At 45.4% G+C, this 16,514-nt stretch overlaps 1 protein-coding gene across 3 annotated transcripts in view; it reads left to right on the plus strand.

Moving 5' to 3' along the window:
• The first annotated feature begins 1,774 nt into the window (after nucleotides 1–1,774).
• The window catches only part of NUMBL (NUMB like endocytic adaptor protein), a 126,488-nt gene continuing 111,748 nt past the window's right edge, over nucleotides 1,775–16,514 (plus strand). Inside the window, exon 1 of one of the 3 annotated variants that reach the window (XM_056538384.1) lies at nucleotides 1,775–1,838. The gene's annotated coding sequence lies outside the window, so the exon portion shown is untranslated. Of the gene's footprint in view, nucleotides 1,839–2,255; nucleotides 2,388–2,575; nucleotides 2,793–16,514 lie in introns of those variants that run through there. The other 2 variants (XM_056538383.1, XM_056538381.1) reach the window with 2 other exon arrangements.

Below are 16,514 nucleotides of genomic sequence, written 5' to 3' on the forward strand. Positions count from 1 at the left end.
AAAACCGTATAAGACGCAGTTTTCTTTATGGTTCTGTACGGTTTTTACCTTGAAACCGTATACGGGAACAGTATAGCAAAAACGTGGTGTGCATGCAGCCTAACAAACACTAATCCAGTTGCTGTGCAATCTGTTGTTCCCTGTTATCAGCTGTTTCAGGCTGTGCGAATGCAGTCCAAAGAGAATTGCTTGCAGCAACCAATATCTCTGCAGCCATGATGTAATACCACACACAACCTGAGCACAGATGTGGTGCTGTTTTTGGAAGCCTGTCATCAATCAACGAGAATAGGCGACTGGATACCATGAGGAGGGCTTAAAGGGGTATTCCGCTGAAAACATCTTATCCCCTATCCAAAGCATAGGGGATAAGATGTCTAATCGGGGGGTTCCTGACGTCACACCACGCCCCATCCATTCATGTCTATGGGAGGGGGCTTGGCGGCTGTGTTCGCCAATCATCGGGCACGGACCTGAGTTCACTCCGTGCACCGAATGACAGCGATGCCGCACCAGAATATCCATTTAAATATACTGTAAGCTATTGTTCCCTGTTGTCAGCTTGGAAACAATGACCAATCAGGAACTTGTCTGATCGCTGCTTTATTTGTCATGTCTGTAAGTAACCATTATAGTATATATATATTATTATTATTATTATTATTCATTCCTTAATTTATATATTACCAGCATATTCCGCACTACTGTACAGTGTACACTCAGATTGGTCCCTTTCCTCATTGGGGCTCACAAACTAAAATTTTGTATATCAAAAAAAATCATAGAACTTTTTATCCTACATTTTCTTTAGGCTGGGTTCACACCACGATTTTTCTATACAGTTTTTGGATACAGTTTAAAAAAAAAAAAAAAAAAAACGTATGCAACCGTACAGAAAACCGTGGCCATAGACTTTCCATTCAAAACCGAATGCACCATAATCTATACGGTTGTCTCCGTTTTTCACATTTTTTTTTTCCCCCGTACCCAAATCCGTAGCCTACCACGGTTTTTGGTCTGGGTGAAAAACCGTATTAAACCGTATACGTTTTTTTTTTTTAACATGGGAATCAATGGGAACCGTACAGAACTGTATGTGCTTACAGTTCCATCCGGTTTTCACCATACGGTTTTTGACTTTGCACAGTTTTTTTTTTCTTTCTTAGAATTTCAATCAAACAAGTGAAACTTTATTCATAATGGAGTGAAAAGTTCAAAACGTATACGTTTTTTTTCTTAAAAAAACGGTACAACCGGATATCACTTTTCAAACCGTATACAGATAAAACTTTGTACACACGTTTTGATACAGTTTAGTCCGGTTTTGAGGATTAAAAACCTGATAAAAAAACTGTATTGCAAAAACGTGGTGTGAACCCACCCTCCACCACGTTCCCATGCAGCTGTATTGCAAAAAAAAATTTAAAAAAAATTTGTTTTACACGTGCCACCTATGCATTCAGAAGGAGCCTTTTCCTTAAACTCTAAATAAGAATTATTTATATGCCAGTATGTGATAGACTTTATTTATTTTGTTGTATTTTTATTTTTGCGTTGTGCTTTGATTGGGTCTACTATGAAGGGTTAAAAGCTTTTAGCCCAAACAAATTAGTTTGTTCCAAGATTTTTCGCTGTAGATCTCAAATTGATGACATTTTATTCCCTTTTATACATGTTCCCTGTTTGTTTCCTCTTTCCCTTCTTTACTTTCGGTTAATTTTGAAACCGTTGACGTTCTATTTGTTTCGATTATTTAATTCAATAATCCATAACGCGCTCCGGATTCCCGAGTTACAAAGCGTGCAAGAACAACAGCCACGACGGCGACGACGAAGCGTGTAAATATTTATTTCTATTGACACCGTTTCCTGTCGGCTTCTTTCTACGGCGGTGTTTCCCAACCGGGGTGCCTCCAGATGTTGCGAAACTACAACTCCCAGCATGCCTGGACAGCCGAAGGCTGTCCAGGCATGCTGGGAGTTGTAGTTTCGCAACATCTGGAGGCACCCCGGTTGGGAAACACTCTTCGACTTTCTAAATTTAGGGGGAAGAATCCACCAGATTCCAGATACTTTGTAACAGAAGGAAGGAATTTGAGACCCTATAACAGTGGGGAGGGGGGGAGGGATGTGACCAGAAGGGACGTATTTGCATATTCAAGCCGCAGCGACCAATTGGGATTCAGATGGGAGGGGTTATGGTGATTGGATTCTTTCTAAGGAGCATGCGTGGATTCATGGGTAACAAAGCAAGAGCCACAGTCACTGCATTTGGGATTATCCATTGGGAAGGACTGAACCGGGATTGTTCTCTTGCGGATCCTGTGCAGTGGGGAGGTGGGATTTTTTTTGCTCACCTCTGAAGTGGGATCCATCCCGTCAGTACTGGTGAGTGCAATGCTTGCTTGTCTTGCCCTGCTTGTGTGTGGCATGGGGGGGGGCAGATCACACGCTGGCCCCAATGAATGAGTCAGGGTGGCATTTAATCTGGATTTACAGGAAGGGATAGAGTGGGCGGATGCTTAATTCTGCATCTTGGAAATCGGGAAGGCAACATCGCTTCTACTCTCCTCGATATACCGCAGGTGTACGGCGTACGATGTGGCGGGTTATTAGACACATTGGTAACAATTGCAGTGCTGCATCCATAGGGTGACGTTGTCTATAGTGTGTTTTGTGCATCCCGGCGGATCTCTGCCCATCCGTATCCTAGATGCCGCACTGATGATGATGACGAGCGCGATGAGGAATATTTGGCAGATGTGTCTTCCTCTGGAATACATGCGGTGTTGGGTACGCAGCTATGTCTACTGTACACAGTATGTGTGTGGCCTCGTGAAAAAAAGACATTAACCATGCGTGTGCTGGTGGCCAGCATCTCTCCTGGGGTGGAGAGGAAGGTTGGGCTCCCTCGCCACAATTCAATACAGCTGCCAAAAATTGTTTTGGTTTTGGGATTCATTGACATTTGGTGCAGCCATTCGTCTGGGGGGGGGATGAAGATATATACAGTGACCCCCCCCTGACCTACGATGGCCCCGACATACGATAATACGACATACAGAGGCCATCGCATGTTGAAGGCAGCATCAACGTACGATGCTTTTGTATGTCCGGTCCATCGCATAAACGGCTATCCGGCAGCGCAGACTGCTTCACCTGCCACCGGATAGCTGTTTACGGTGCCCCATGTGGTCCGATGGGTGTCACTCACCTGTACCGGCGCTCTGGACCGTCCTCTTCGGGAACCCATGCATCGCCGACGCTCTCCATTGTCGTCATCACGTCGCCGCGCGACATGATGACGGCGATGAAGAGATGGTCCGGGGACGCGGCGACAGCGATGGACGGTGACATCCAGGGCAGCGGTGAGCGGCGGGGACAGGTGAGTACTGTATAATCTCCTATACCACTGACCTTCAAGCTGCGGACCTCCAGATGTTGCAAAACTACAACTCCCAGCATGCCCGGACAGCCGTTGGCTGTCCGGGCATGCTGGGAGTTGTAGTTTTGCAACATCTGGAGGTCCGCAGGTTGGAGACCACTCTCCTATACTTTACATTGCACGGATCCCTCAACATGCGATGGTTTCAACTAACGATGGTTCATTTGGAACGGATTACCATCGTATGTTGAGGGACCACTGTACTAGGATGCTGCGGTCATGTGTGTGTATATAAAGGCAATGCCTGCTCTCTGTATACTGGTTCTGTGTCCAGTACGTTCTTCTAGGCAGGCGAGAATTCTATCACTGAACCACCAATTAGAGCCTTACAAGTAGAGCTTTTTGCCATGTGTTCCTATGGCGGTATGGACGAGCCCCGTCAACAAGACCCATGCTGGTTAGTGCTGGTGGCGTCGTGTCGCTCTCATATACAGTGCACACGTACAGTCGGAACAAGCCCTGCTGTGTAGTATATGCAGCTTGTAGTATACCCAATGCACGGTCTCGCTGCCAGCCACTGGCATAGCCCTTGCCCATGTCTTCTGGTGCATTGTGTGAATAGCAGGGTTACGGGAAGCAGTGACTGGTACTGTCCGTGATCGGCTTGTGTGATAGATTTTTTTTTTTCCAGCCAGACGGAACACGTGTGTTTCATACATCATCTGTCTGCAGAAGAGGCCTAGCCAACAAGTCCATTACATCTATAGGGTGGGCGTCTCTGAAATGGCCATTACGTCTCTGTATCGCGTCTCCCTGTGGATTTGGGAGATAGGGAGCCTTTAGCATTGAGGGGGTTGTAGTGAAGAAGTGGATATTGGGAATGGATGTCAAGTACGTATAGGTATAGAGTATTCATGGCAATGGTACTAGATGATATTAGAATTCTATATACCAGTGGTCTTCAACCTGCGGACCTCAAGATGTTGTAAAATTACAACTCCCAGCATGCCCGGACAGCCAACGGCTGACACTTTATACCAGTGGTCTTCAACCTGGGGACCTCCAGATGTTGCAAAACTACAACTCCCAGCATGCCCGGACAGCCAACGGCTGCCCGGGCATGCTTGGAGTTGTAGTTTTGCAACATCTGGAGGTCCGCACATTGAAGACCACTGCTATATACTATACTATGTGTATCAATCTTTACCTAGACTATAGGCATCCAACCTGCGGCCCTCCAGCTGTTGCAAAACTACAACTCCCAGCATGCCCGGACAGCCGTTGGCTGTCCGGGCATGCTGGGAGTTGTAGTTTTGCAACATCTGAAGGTCCGCACGTTGAAGACCACTGCTATATACTATACTATGTGTATCAATCTTTACCTAGACTATAGGCGTCCAACCTGCGGCCCTCCAGCTGTTGCAAAACTACAACTCCCAGCATGCCCGGACAGCCGTTGGCTGTCCGGGCATGCTGGGAGTTGTAGTTTTGCAACATCTGAAGGTCCGCACGTTGAAGACCACTGCTATATACTATACTATGTGTATCAATCTTTACCTAGACTATAGGCGTCCAACCTGCGGCCCTCCAGCTGTTGCAAAACTACAACTCCCAGCATGCCCGGACAGCCGTTGGCTGTCCGGGCATACTGGGAGTTGTAGTTTTGCAACAGCTGGAGGGCCGCAGGTTAGACACCTAGGACTTACGCCATATACTACAGCTGTTCTGCAGGTAACTTTTTATGAAGCTGTCAATTCTACACATCTGTTATATACGGAATAGAGAGTTAGGGGTGTAACTATCTTAGCATAAAGTGTCCATAACAATGGAGATACATACTACAGGGCATATCGAGTGCGCCGCTGAATAACGAATCCATGGACCTATATGCATGTCAGCAGGCTCTTTGTAGGTGTTATTTTTGGGGAAAGGTGGAAGAAGATCTGTCCTCGCTCCTGATATATCTGTTATTAAAGGGGTACTCCCGTGGAAAACTTTTTTTATTTTTTTTTTTTATCTACTGGTGCCAGAAAGCTAAACAGATTTGTAAATTACAATGTAGCCCGGCCCTTCTAGGTGAGTAAAAAATGGATATACGTGGATCGTGCTTCAATAATAATTATCATTTATTATAAAATATAGATAAGATTTCGACACTTCTCACAGGGCCCTTGTGAGAAGAACATACATATTAAAAGGCAACCTAACAATGTATTTAGGCAATAGTAATTAAAACTATAGACCTGGCATAGAATAATAAAATAGCAGAGTGAGATCTGTACCATACAAATATATTAAAGAGTTGCTCTTCTGGGTATTTAGGGTAGATATGTCCCTTTTAGATACAGTAGCAAACAGTCTGTAATATTAGAAATTGTTACCGGTTTGTAAATGGTAGCTCAGGCGATGGGTATTGCTCCCGCAATGGCTGAGTGTCCGTGGTGTGCACAATTCTCTATGCGGTGCTTCCAATTATGAGCCTGGTCCAGTAGAATCTGAGCGCGGTGGCAGTCGCTGTCGGCTGAGGCGCTGGCAGGTGCCGAAGATCGCAGTGGTGTCCGGGGACTGCTGGCGCTGGCGTGCGCTGGAGTTGGTATTCCTCACCGCTTTGCTAGTTGGTAGTCAGGACCATGTACTGGAGGGCTGGAAGTTCACCTCGTGGTGCCGGCGTCTGACGTCAGAGCCGGGATGGCTGCACCAGGATGGTTACACCGGAAGGTAACTGGCCATAAAAGGTAACTGGCCATAAAGTTTAGGCACAGTTCGAGTACTACTATGCCAGTAGATAACTGGCTATCTACTGGCATAGTAGTACTACTGGTTATCTACTGGCATAGTAGTACTCGAACTGTGCCTAAACTTTATGGCCAGTTACCTTTTATGCACTGTACCATTATTAGCGTTCGTACTCTGCTACCTACCCGGTTCAGCAGTTCAGATCCATTCCGGTGTAACCATCCTGGTGCAGCCATCCCGGCTCTGACGTCAGACGCCGGCAACACGAGGTGAACTTCCAGCCCTCCAGTACATGGTCCTGTCTACCAACTAGCAAAGCGGTGAGGAATACCAACTCCAGCGCACGCCAGCGCCAGCAGTCCCCGGACACCACTGCGATCTTCGGCGCCTGCCAGCGCCTCAGCCGACAGCGACTGCCACCGCGCTCAGATTCTACTGGACCAGGCTCACAATTGGAAGCACCGCATAGAGAATTGTGCACACCACGGACACTCAGCCATTGCGGGAGCAATACCCATCGCCTGAGTTACCATTTACAGACCGGTAACAATTTCTAATATTACAGACTGTTTGCTACTGTATCTAAAAGGGACATATCTACCCTAAATACCCAGAAGAGCAACTCTTTAATACATTTGTATGGTACAGATCTGACTCTGCTATTTTATTATTCTATGCCAGGTCTATAGTTTTAATTATTATTGCCTAAATACATTGTTAGGTTGCCTTTTAATATGTATGTTCTTCTCACAAGGGCCCTGTGAGAAGTGTCGAAATCTTATCTATATTTTATAATAAATGATAATTATTATTGAAGCACGATCCACGTATATCCATTTTTTACTCACCTAGAAGGTCCGGGCTACATTGTATTTTTTGGTTTTCCCTTTCTAGCAATTAAGGTATAGTTGCTTGCCCAGTTTGACCTCGGTGCGTAATAGTTGTGAGCTGCACACACCTATATAGTTTTTTCTTCTTAGAATTGTAAATTACTTCGATTAAAAAATCTTAATCCTTCCAGTACTTATTTGCTGCTGAATACTACAGAGGAAATGGTTTTCTTTTTGGAACACAGAGCTCTCTGCTGACATCATGACCACAGTGCTCTCTGCTGACATCTCTGTCCATTTTTGGAACTGTCCAGAGCAGCATATGTTTGCTATGGGGATTTTCTCCTGCTCTGGACAGTTCTTAAAATGGACAGAGATGTCAGCAGAGAGCACTGTGCTCATGATAGAAGTAATTTACAAATCTGTTTAACTTTCTGGCATCAGTTGATTAAAAAAAAAAAAAGTTTTCCATGGGAGTACCCCTTTAAATACTTATAATCCCCCCCAAAAAACCTAAACTCTTATGACTGACACTTTGTTATTCCTCCTGACTAGTTATAAATTAAACAAACAATTGGGCGTTTCCATTTTACTTGTCAAAGGGGCGTGTTCATACACTTATCTGCCGCTGTCAGCTTCGACTGGACAGGGACACACCCCCAAAGTGGTAACACCCAGTTGTCAACTTCTTCATAAATGCATAGGAGGAGTACACAGGGCACAACATGGAGTTCTAAAATGGATGTTTCGCAAAGAATACAAATATTTGCTAGGTCCTCTATAAGGGTATGTTCACACGAGCGGATTTACAGCGTATTTTACGCTGTGAATCCGCTGGTGAAGGCCCCATTCTATGCTGTCTTTACATGTGCCTGCTGGTAGTGGCAATACGCCGCTACGAGCAGACACACTGAAGCGATGTGCGAGTCGCAGTATACTCGCACATTGCGGGAGCTCTCTGCATAGCTCAGAGCAGGGAGAGTGGCCGCGATGTGCGAGTACTCCGCGCACATCACTTCAGTGTGTCTGCTCGTAGCGGCGTATTGCCACTACCAGCAGGCACATGTAAAGACAGCATAGAGCGGGCCTTCACCAGCGGATCCGCAGTGTAAAATCCGCTGTAAATCCGCTTGTGTGAACGCACCCTTAGGGTATGTTAATACGGCAGAATGTCCGTATGAATATCCCGCACGAACATTCCGCACAGCAGAGTCCCGTTGACTTCAATGGGATTCTGCTCCTCTGTTCACACAGCAGAATTTCCAGGGCAGCAACATCTGCTGCGGAAATCCTGATTCCGGCATCTGCAAAAACATTGAATGTGCTCAATATATTTGGGGGGATTCTGCAAGGAAAGCATTGCCGTCTATGAGACGGCGCATTTCCGAGCGGTCTGTTGGTGCTCCTCTGTCTGTGGAATGTTTGTCCGTCCATGTGAACATAGCCTTAGAGTCTGTCCCATCCTCTGAGTTGTAGTAATGAAATAGGGAATAAGTTTGTGACTTCAGGGGGAGGTCTGGCCAATGGGACCCCGTGATCTCCAGAGCAGGGTCCGCATTCTCTTTCTCTGCTATGGAGATACCGGAATACAGCGCTCGTGTATCTACTGCATTCCCATACAGAAAGCATGAACAAGGAGAGACGGAGCCCCCTTAAAGGGGTACTCTGGCGCTAAGACATAACAGCTGTCACGCCCGCTCCATAGGCTTGCATTGAGGGGGCGGAGTGTGATGTCACACAGGGGCGGAGCTGTGACGTCACTATGCTCGGTCCCCGTGATCGCCAGTAATCAGCACGCTCCGGGGAACTGATTCTAACGGGGTGCGGCGTGGAAGATCACGGGGGTCCCCAGCGGCAGGACCTCCGCGATCAGGCATCTTATCCCCTATCCTTTGCATAGGGGATAAGATATCTTAGCGCCGGAGTACCCCTTTAAGAGATTTCAGGGGGTCTGACCTGTGGGTAGGGGATAAGTTTTGAAGTACCCAATTAATGCCAATATTTTACACAGTCCCAGTACGATTTCTTATTGTTCGTTGTTAGATTTGCGTGGTATCGACTAAACTATCACTTTGCCCGTTTGGATATAGTAAATGACTAATGTTCTCCATACCAAGCACTGTGAATTGGTCCCGTACATCCGGGCATTGTACATCGATTTTGGAGAGTGCAATGCACAGCTTCCTTTTCCCTGTGGGGGGCGCTGCAGAGAAACTCAACACTTACTGTTTACCTCCAACGCAGGGATGTAATCTGCTTTTTTTTTTTTTTTGGGGGGGGGGGGATCTTTCTAATGAAAAAAAAAATGTAAAAAGTGGACAACCCCTTTAAATGCATCACATATGGTGAAGTTTTAGGGCTCATTCAAACTAGGAAATTTCTGCATTGAAAAGCAATCTGTGACTGACTGGTTGCCCGGTTATTCGTGGTTACGGTATATTACTGCGTGGCTGAAATGCCCCCTTTTATCTTGCACTTAATAATGGATTTCGTCCATACAATAAACAGGATATTACGAATCACCAAGGAGCTCCCAGAAGTGTGTGAAGGCATTCATAACGATAATAATGGACCTCCTATGGGACTTCTAATATCCTTATATATTGGAATAGAGGTTACTTTGTTCTCTCCATCGCGCTATGTATTCCACCTTCAGGGGGGGGGGGGTCCTCTATTCCCTGTCTGGAATTATTTCTGTCACCATCTTGTGGGTCCTGTTACTGACACTTTCGAAATTTGTGCCAAAATTTTAATCCGCATGCTCTGAGGTTACCGCCCTATTGCCAGAGGCGTAACTTGAAGTTCCTGGTTCCCATACGTAAAAGGGGCCCCCCGCCTACCATGTGACGTTTAGAATACAGTGGTCCCTCAAGTTACAATATTAATTGGTTCTGGGACGACCATTGTATGTTGAAACCATTGTATGTTCAGACCAGAACTCTATGGAAACCTGGTAATTGGTTCTGAAGCCACCAAAATGTCATCCAAAAATAGGAAAAAGTGAGGACTAAAGAAAAATAAGTAGATAACTAATATAGATAAAGCAAATCCTTACATATAAAAGTAAGAAAGATCTGCTGGGAGCTGTAATCACTGTCTATGTCAGTGTTTCCCAACCAGGGTGCCTCCAGCTGTTGCAAAACTACAACTCCCAGCATGCCCGGACAGCCGTTGGCTGTCCGGGCATGCTGGGAGTTGTAGTTTTGTAACAGCTGGAGGCACCCTGGTTGGGAAACAATGGTTTATGTAGAGGACAGGAGCTTCTTCAGGGTCCTATACAGTACACACAGTGTCCTAAATGGAGCCGCCCTTACCTGGTGTCCAAAGGAGCAGCTAACCCTGGCACAGGTAAGGAGTAGTACAGAACTTGTAGTTCCTCCCTGTACTGCAGGGGGCGCTACCAGACACCAGTCAGTGCATACACTTCAGTAATACAGGTAAGGAGTAGTACAGAACTTGTAGTTCCTCCCTGTACTGTAGGGGGCGCTACCAGACACCAGTCAGTGCATACACTTCAGTAATACAGGTAAGGAGTAGTACAGAACTTGTAGTTCCTCCCTGTACTGCAGGGGGCGCTACCAGACACCAGTCAGTGCATACACTTCAGTAATACAGGTAAGGAGTAGTACAGAACTTGTAGTTCCTCCCTGTACTGTAGGGGGCGCTACCAGACAGCCATTCAGTGCTTGTACTTCAGTAATAAAGGTAATTTACCAGTAAAATGCCCATTCTGATTGGTCGGTTCCTCCAGTTATGACAGGTTTCACAGATCTGGACTGTCTGTACATTGTATGTTGAGTCTGGTTTCAAGTTACAATGGTCCAGAAAAGACCATTGTATGTTGAAACTATTGTATGTTGAGGCCATTGTAAGTTGAGGGGTCACTGTACCGGCGTGTGGGTAGGTCAGGCTCCCAAAGCAATTGCTATATCTGCGTTCCCTATAGCTATAACATTGTCTATATTGGTGGTCTCCAAACTGTGGACCTCCAGCTGTTGCAAAACTACCACTCCCAGCATGCCCGGACAGCCGTTGGCTAGTTTTGTAACAGCTGGAGGTCCACAGTTCGGAGACCACGGAGGGAGATTTATCAAAACCTGTGCAGAGGTAGAGTGGTGCAGTTGCCCCTAGCAACCAATCAGATTACTACTTTCATTTTTAAAGAGGCCTGTAAAAAATGAAAGCAGCCCCATTCTCCCTCTACACTGGTGTTGATAAATCCCCCCCCCCCCCCCCCCTACATGCCTATATCAAGCTTGAATTGGCTTTTAGAATAAATGGCAAATTTTTGAGCTGTAAAGACCTTCGAAAAATTCCCCCCCAAAAAAACTGATGCTGGGCCAGTCAGATAGGCACATAAGACTTGGTGACTTTACTGTGACTTTACAATAGAAAACCTAATTTTCCCTGCAGACATGCTTTATTTTTATCATTGATTTGTCAGGTCGGACAACACTATGTTAAAGGGGTACTCCAGGGTTTAACAACTTATCCCCTATCCACAGGATAGGGGATAAGTAAAGTATCTGATAGAAATAAATGGATGAAATAAAAAAAAAGACCCACTTAGTTTACCATGAAGAAGTTGATCCGGAGCAGTAGAATAAAAAAAAATAATAAACATGAGTTTATTGTCACATAAATAAAAGAAAAAAATAGGAGATGACGCGTTTTGGGGGCAATCTCCCCCTTCCTCAGGTCAGTTTTCTGCAGGGTTATCAAAACCAGTGCAGAGGAAAAGTTACCCAGTTGCCCATAGCAACCAATCAGACCGCGTCTTCCATTTTGCAGAGGCCTTGTTAAAAATGAAAGAAGCGATCTGATTGGTTGTGTCCGTTTTTATTTTAAAAAAAACATTCCTTTTTTGAAAATTTTGTCCATTTTTTATGGGAGGGGTCTTGGGTGGGGACTTTAGGATGCAAATGCGCATGTGCAAAGAAAAAACGCTTACGGTTTCGCCGTATGGAACCGTATACATGTGCGTTTCCCATTGACGTCCATGTTGAAAAAAAAAAGGTGTGCGGTTGCAGTACGGTTTTTAAACCAGAGTCAGAACTGTGGTTGAACACGGTTTTGAGTACTGTTAAAAACCGTATTGCAAGCAAACCGTACGCAACCATAGGCATCAGGGTGCATACAGTTTGCAATGCTTTGTCTATGTTTACCGTTCTCAATACCGTTCCATACGTTTTCACTAATGAAAACGTATGCGGGAACTGTAGTTGAAAAACGTGTTGTGAACCCAGCCTTACACTGTAAATCTACACTGTTATCTAGTATAGAAATCTGATTCCTGCTTGCTGTCAGTGAATGGAAATATTTGTGTGTAAATTAGAGGCTGAAAACTCATCCTGCTAAGACAGATAAGTGACGCATTACAGGCAGTGGTGTATCTGACCAGCAAGGCCCAGGGCTAGGGTGGCACTTTATCAGGGGCGGATGCAGAAGCAGGAAAGTTACTCTTTTATTGACTAGCAAACTGTGTAGCCTCAAGTCATCACGCTGGTAACATAACCAATGGAGATCCGTAAACAGAGTGGCCCACAGGCTAGTCAGTTTGTGCTGCCCCCATTAAAGTAAATTACATAACTTCCCCGCTTTGGCTGCTTTCGGCTTTACTGACCATCTCCGGCCGTGTAAACCAGGGCAGTCAGATGCAGGTAAGAAGCCAGTGGCCCCATATTCTGGCAAATCACATATAAAAATAAAAAAAAAACACTGATACAATCAGCTAAAATCTTTTATTCTGTTAGTTCATGATAGAAAAAAGACTTTCCAAAAGTAAATAGTCCTTGAGTGAAACTACCATGGACTGAATAAAAATGTTTCGTTAAAAATAAAAAAAATACGTTTATGAGACTATTTATACGGTCTGTTTACTTTTATTTTATGTCAATAGTTTTGATTGGGGTCTCAGTGCTGAGAGACCCCCAGTGGTCAGGAGAACGAGTGCAGTCTCGCTTCTCCATTATAAGTTAAAGGGGTTATCCAGGAAAAAACTTTTTTTTATATATCAACTGGCTCCAGAAAGTTCAACAGATTTGTAAATTACTTCTATTAAAAAATCTTTATCCTTTCAGTACTTATGAGCTTCTGACGTTAAGGTTGTTCTTTTCTGTCTAAGTGCTCTCTGATGACACGTGTCTCGGGAACCGCCCAGTTTAGACGAGGTTTGCTATGGGGATTTGCTTCTAAACTGGGCGTTTCCCGAGACACGTGTCATCAGAGAGCACTTAGACAGAAAAGAACAACCTACACTTCAGAAGCTCATAAGTACTGAAAGCATTAAGATTTTTTTATAGAAGTAATTTACAAATCTGTTTAACTTTCTGGAGCCAGTTGATATATAAAAAAACGTTTTTCCTGGATAACCCCTTTAAAGATCGCCACTGTTTGATTCTCCAGGCTTTTGTTCCTGATGGGTGGGGTCTTAGCACTGAGACCCCGACCAATCAAAACTTTTGGCATGTTTATGTGATATGTGAAAAGTAAAAAAAAAAAAATAATAATAATTACATGGACATTTTATTTGTTACATCTGTACTATTAAATATCTGGGCCTCCTTTTCAGCTATTTACATATATTTTGGCACTTAATATGGGAGATAAACATCCTAAAAAGCTTCCCAATTAAAAGTAGCCATTTTATGGGCTGTAGCCCAAAAAAAGTCTAAAAAAAAGTCCAAAAACTGAAAAAAACTTAAAGGGGTACTCCGGTGAAAACCTTTTTTCTTTTAAATCAACTGTGGCAGAAAGTTAAACATATTTGTAAATTACTTCTATTAAAAAATCTTAATCCTTCCTGTACTTATTAGCTTCTGAATACTACAGAGGAAATTCTTTTCTTTTTGGAATGCTCTCTGATGACATCACGAGCACAGTGCTCTCTGCTGACTTTATTATAATAATGCTAATGCATTATTTCTTGTTGTCCTTAGTGGGATCTGAACCCAAGTCCCCAGTACTGCAGGGCAGCAGTGCTAACCACTGAACCACCATGCATCTGCTATGCATCATTGCTAAAATGGACAGAGATGTCAGCAGAGAGCACTGTGCTCGTGATGTCATCAGTGTTCCAAAAAGAAAGGAATTTCCTCTGTAGCATTCAGCAGCTAATAAGTACTGGAAGGATTAAGATTTTTCAATCGAAGTAATTTACAAATATGTTTAACTTTCTGCCACCAGTTGATTTAAAAGAAAAAAGGTTTTCACCGGAGTACCCCTTTAAAAACAATGCAAAAAACTGTGTTAAAGATTTTACATTTTCAACAGTTTTTGAGTGTGAACATAATCTTAGTCATAGGCCGAGATTTATCAATGTGCTGGATACCAGTACTGTCTGGTTTCGCCCATTTCAACCAATCACAGCTCAGCTTTCCATTTACCAGATCTCATTCAGATATAAAAGTCGAGCTGTGATTGGTTGGTTTGGGCGAAACCGTCCAGTTTGGGTTTCATGCGGATTGATAATTCTCGGTCATATAGGGTCATATATCATTGATATACGCTGTGTATTTTACTTTGAGCTGTTGAAATATTTTGAGCAGGCCGCAAATTGGAGACTTTTTAGAGATGTTCCCACTGACTTTCACATTTTGAAAGGGTTTATATTATGTATTTGTTATTAAAAGCGACTTTTCAAGGTTTAACACAAAAAAATCGCACAGAAGATGGTTAATTTTCAATCTTAAAGGGGTACTCCGCCCCTGGCATCTTATTCCCTATCCAAAGGATAGGGGATAAGATGTCAGATCGCCGCGGTCCCGCTGCTGGGGACCCCGGGGATCGCTGCTGCGGCACCCCGCCATCATTACTGCACAGAGCGAGTTCGCTCTGTGTGTAATGACGGGCGATACAGGGGCCGGAGCAGCGTGACGTCATGGCTCCGCCCCTCATGACATCACGGCCCGTCCCCTTAATGCAAGTCTATGGCAGGGGGCGTGACGACCGCCAAGCCCCCTCCCATAGACTTGTATTGACGGGGGTGGGCCGTGACGTCACGAGGGGCGGAGCCGTGACGTAACGATGCTCCGGCTCCTGTATTGCCCGTCATTACGTGCAGAGGGAACTCGCTCTGTGCTGTAATGAGAGCGCGGTGCCGCAGCGGGGATCCCAGGGCTCCCCAGCAGCGGCACCGCGGAGATCTGCCATCTTATCTCCTATCCTTTGGATAGGGGATAAGATGTCTAGGGGCGGAGTACCCCTTTAAATCAAGTGACTGTATTATGTGTTTATGTCCTAACTGCGCACAGGCCGTGAAATCGGCGAGGAGACAAACTAATGACAAATTACACACTGGGAACACCAGTCTATCAATAGCTATAGCAACAGACACATAGCACAAGACAAGAGCAAATCATAAAGTCCCCCTATAGCCTCTATTTATATGTGACCCTTAGGGCAGTGGTCTCCAACCTGCGGACCTCAAGATGTTGCAAAACTACAACGTAGACGTAGTTTTGCTATGTGGTAGCCTGGGGTTGTAGGGTAGACAGGGTGTAGCTGTGCGGTTACTAAAGGGTACTTGCTTAACCCTTTCTATTCGTGACGCCAGGGTGAGGGCTCCTCTGTAATGCTTGTCCTACCGCCACCCGTCCCAAGAGTGGTAGGGAGGTATTAAATAAGTGAATGTCCACAACCGAAGAGTTTTCTAAAAACTGTTGGAACTTTTACTGAAGATTTTATGCAGGCTTTATAACAGGAACAGTCTCTTTACAAGCAAAGTCTCTTAGATATTGACAGTGGTTGGGACCTTGAGCGTTTTAAAGTCCGGAGACTGATATGCGCTGTTCCACTGGATTTAGGGGATTTAGTTTCGGTCCAGTAGTCACGCCAGCTTTAGCGGGGATTTAGTTTAGGACTCATGGTTTAGTTCAGGCTGAGGCCGGCAGGCTTCAGGCCTAGCGTTGTCTTTGCAAGTTACGCAGATCTCGTCTCTCCAATGATCCGGTGCATTGCCATAGAATGAGATGGTCCGCCTCCATCACATCCTATTGGCTCACTCTTGTCACGTGACATATTTAAACGTCACGCATCGATGCGCACAGCAGTGTCAGTTTGGCTATCACAGGGAGAGGATCTCCTCACCCTGTGATAGCTGAAGCTGTACGGAGCTCTCATGGCCTCTGTGGCCCGACAGAAGTTCACACATGTACGCAGCTCATACGGCTGCCTCATATACACTTACTATATTATTACATGTACTGTTGATCCACAGCGCTATCAGGATTCCAATGCCCGATGGCGCTGTCATCAGTGTGCGTCCCCGCGAGCGCCCCACGCCCGCAGCTCTACTCCCCGTCCCCCGCCGCTGTAATCCCCGTCCCCTGCAGCTGTACTCCCTGTCCCGTTAACGCTCAGGGAGCGATCCACAGCGCTATGGGGATTCCTATGCCCGATGGCGCTGTCATCAGTGTGCGTCCCCGCGAGCGCCCCACGCCCGCAGCTCTACTCCCCGTCCCCCGCCGCTGTAATCCCCGTCCCCTGCAGCTGTACTCCCTGTCCCGTTAACGCTCAGGGAGCGATCCACAGCGCTATGGGGATTCCTATGCCCGATGGCGCTGT

Source organism: Hyla sarda, chromosome 9, assembly GCF_029499605.1.
Source record: "Hyla sarda isolate aHylSar1 chromosome 9, aHylSar1.hap1, whole genome shotgun sequence".
In the NCBI taxonomy this organism is placed as follows: domain Eukaryota; kingdom Metazoa; phylum Chordata; class Amphibia; order Anura; family Hylidae; genus Hyla; species Hyla sarda.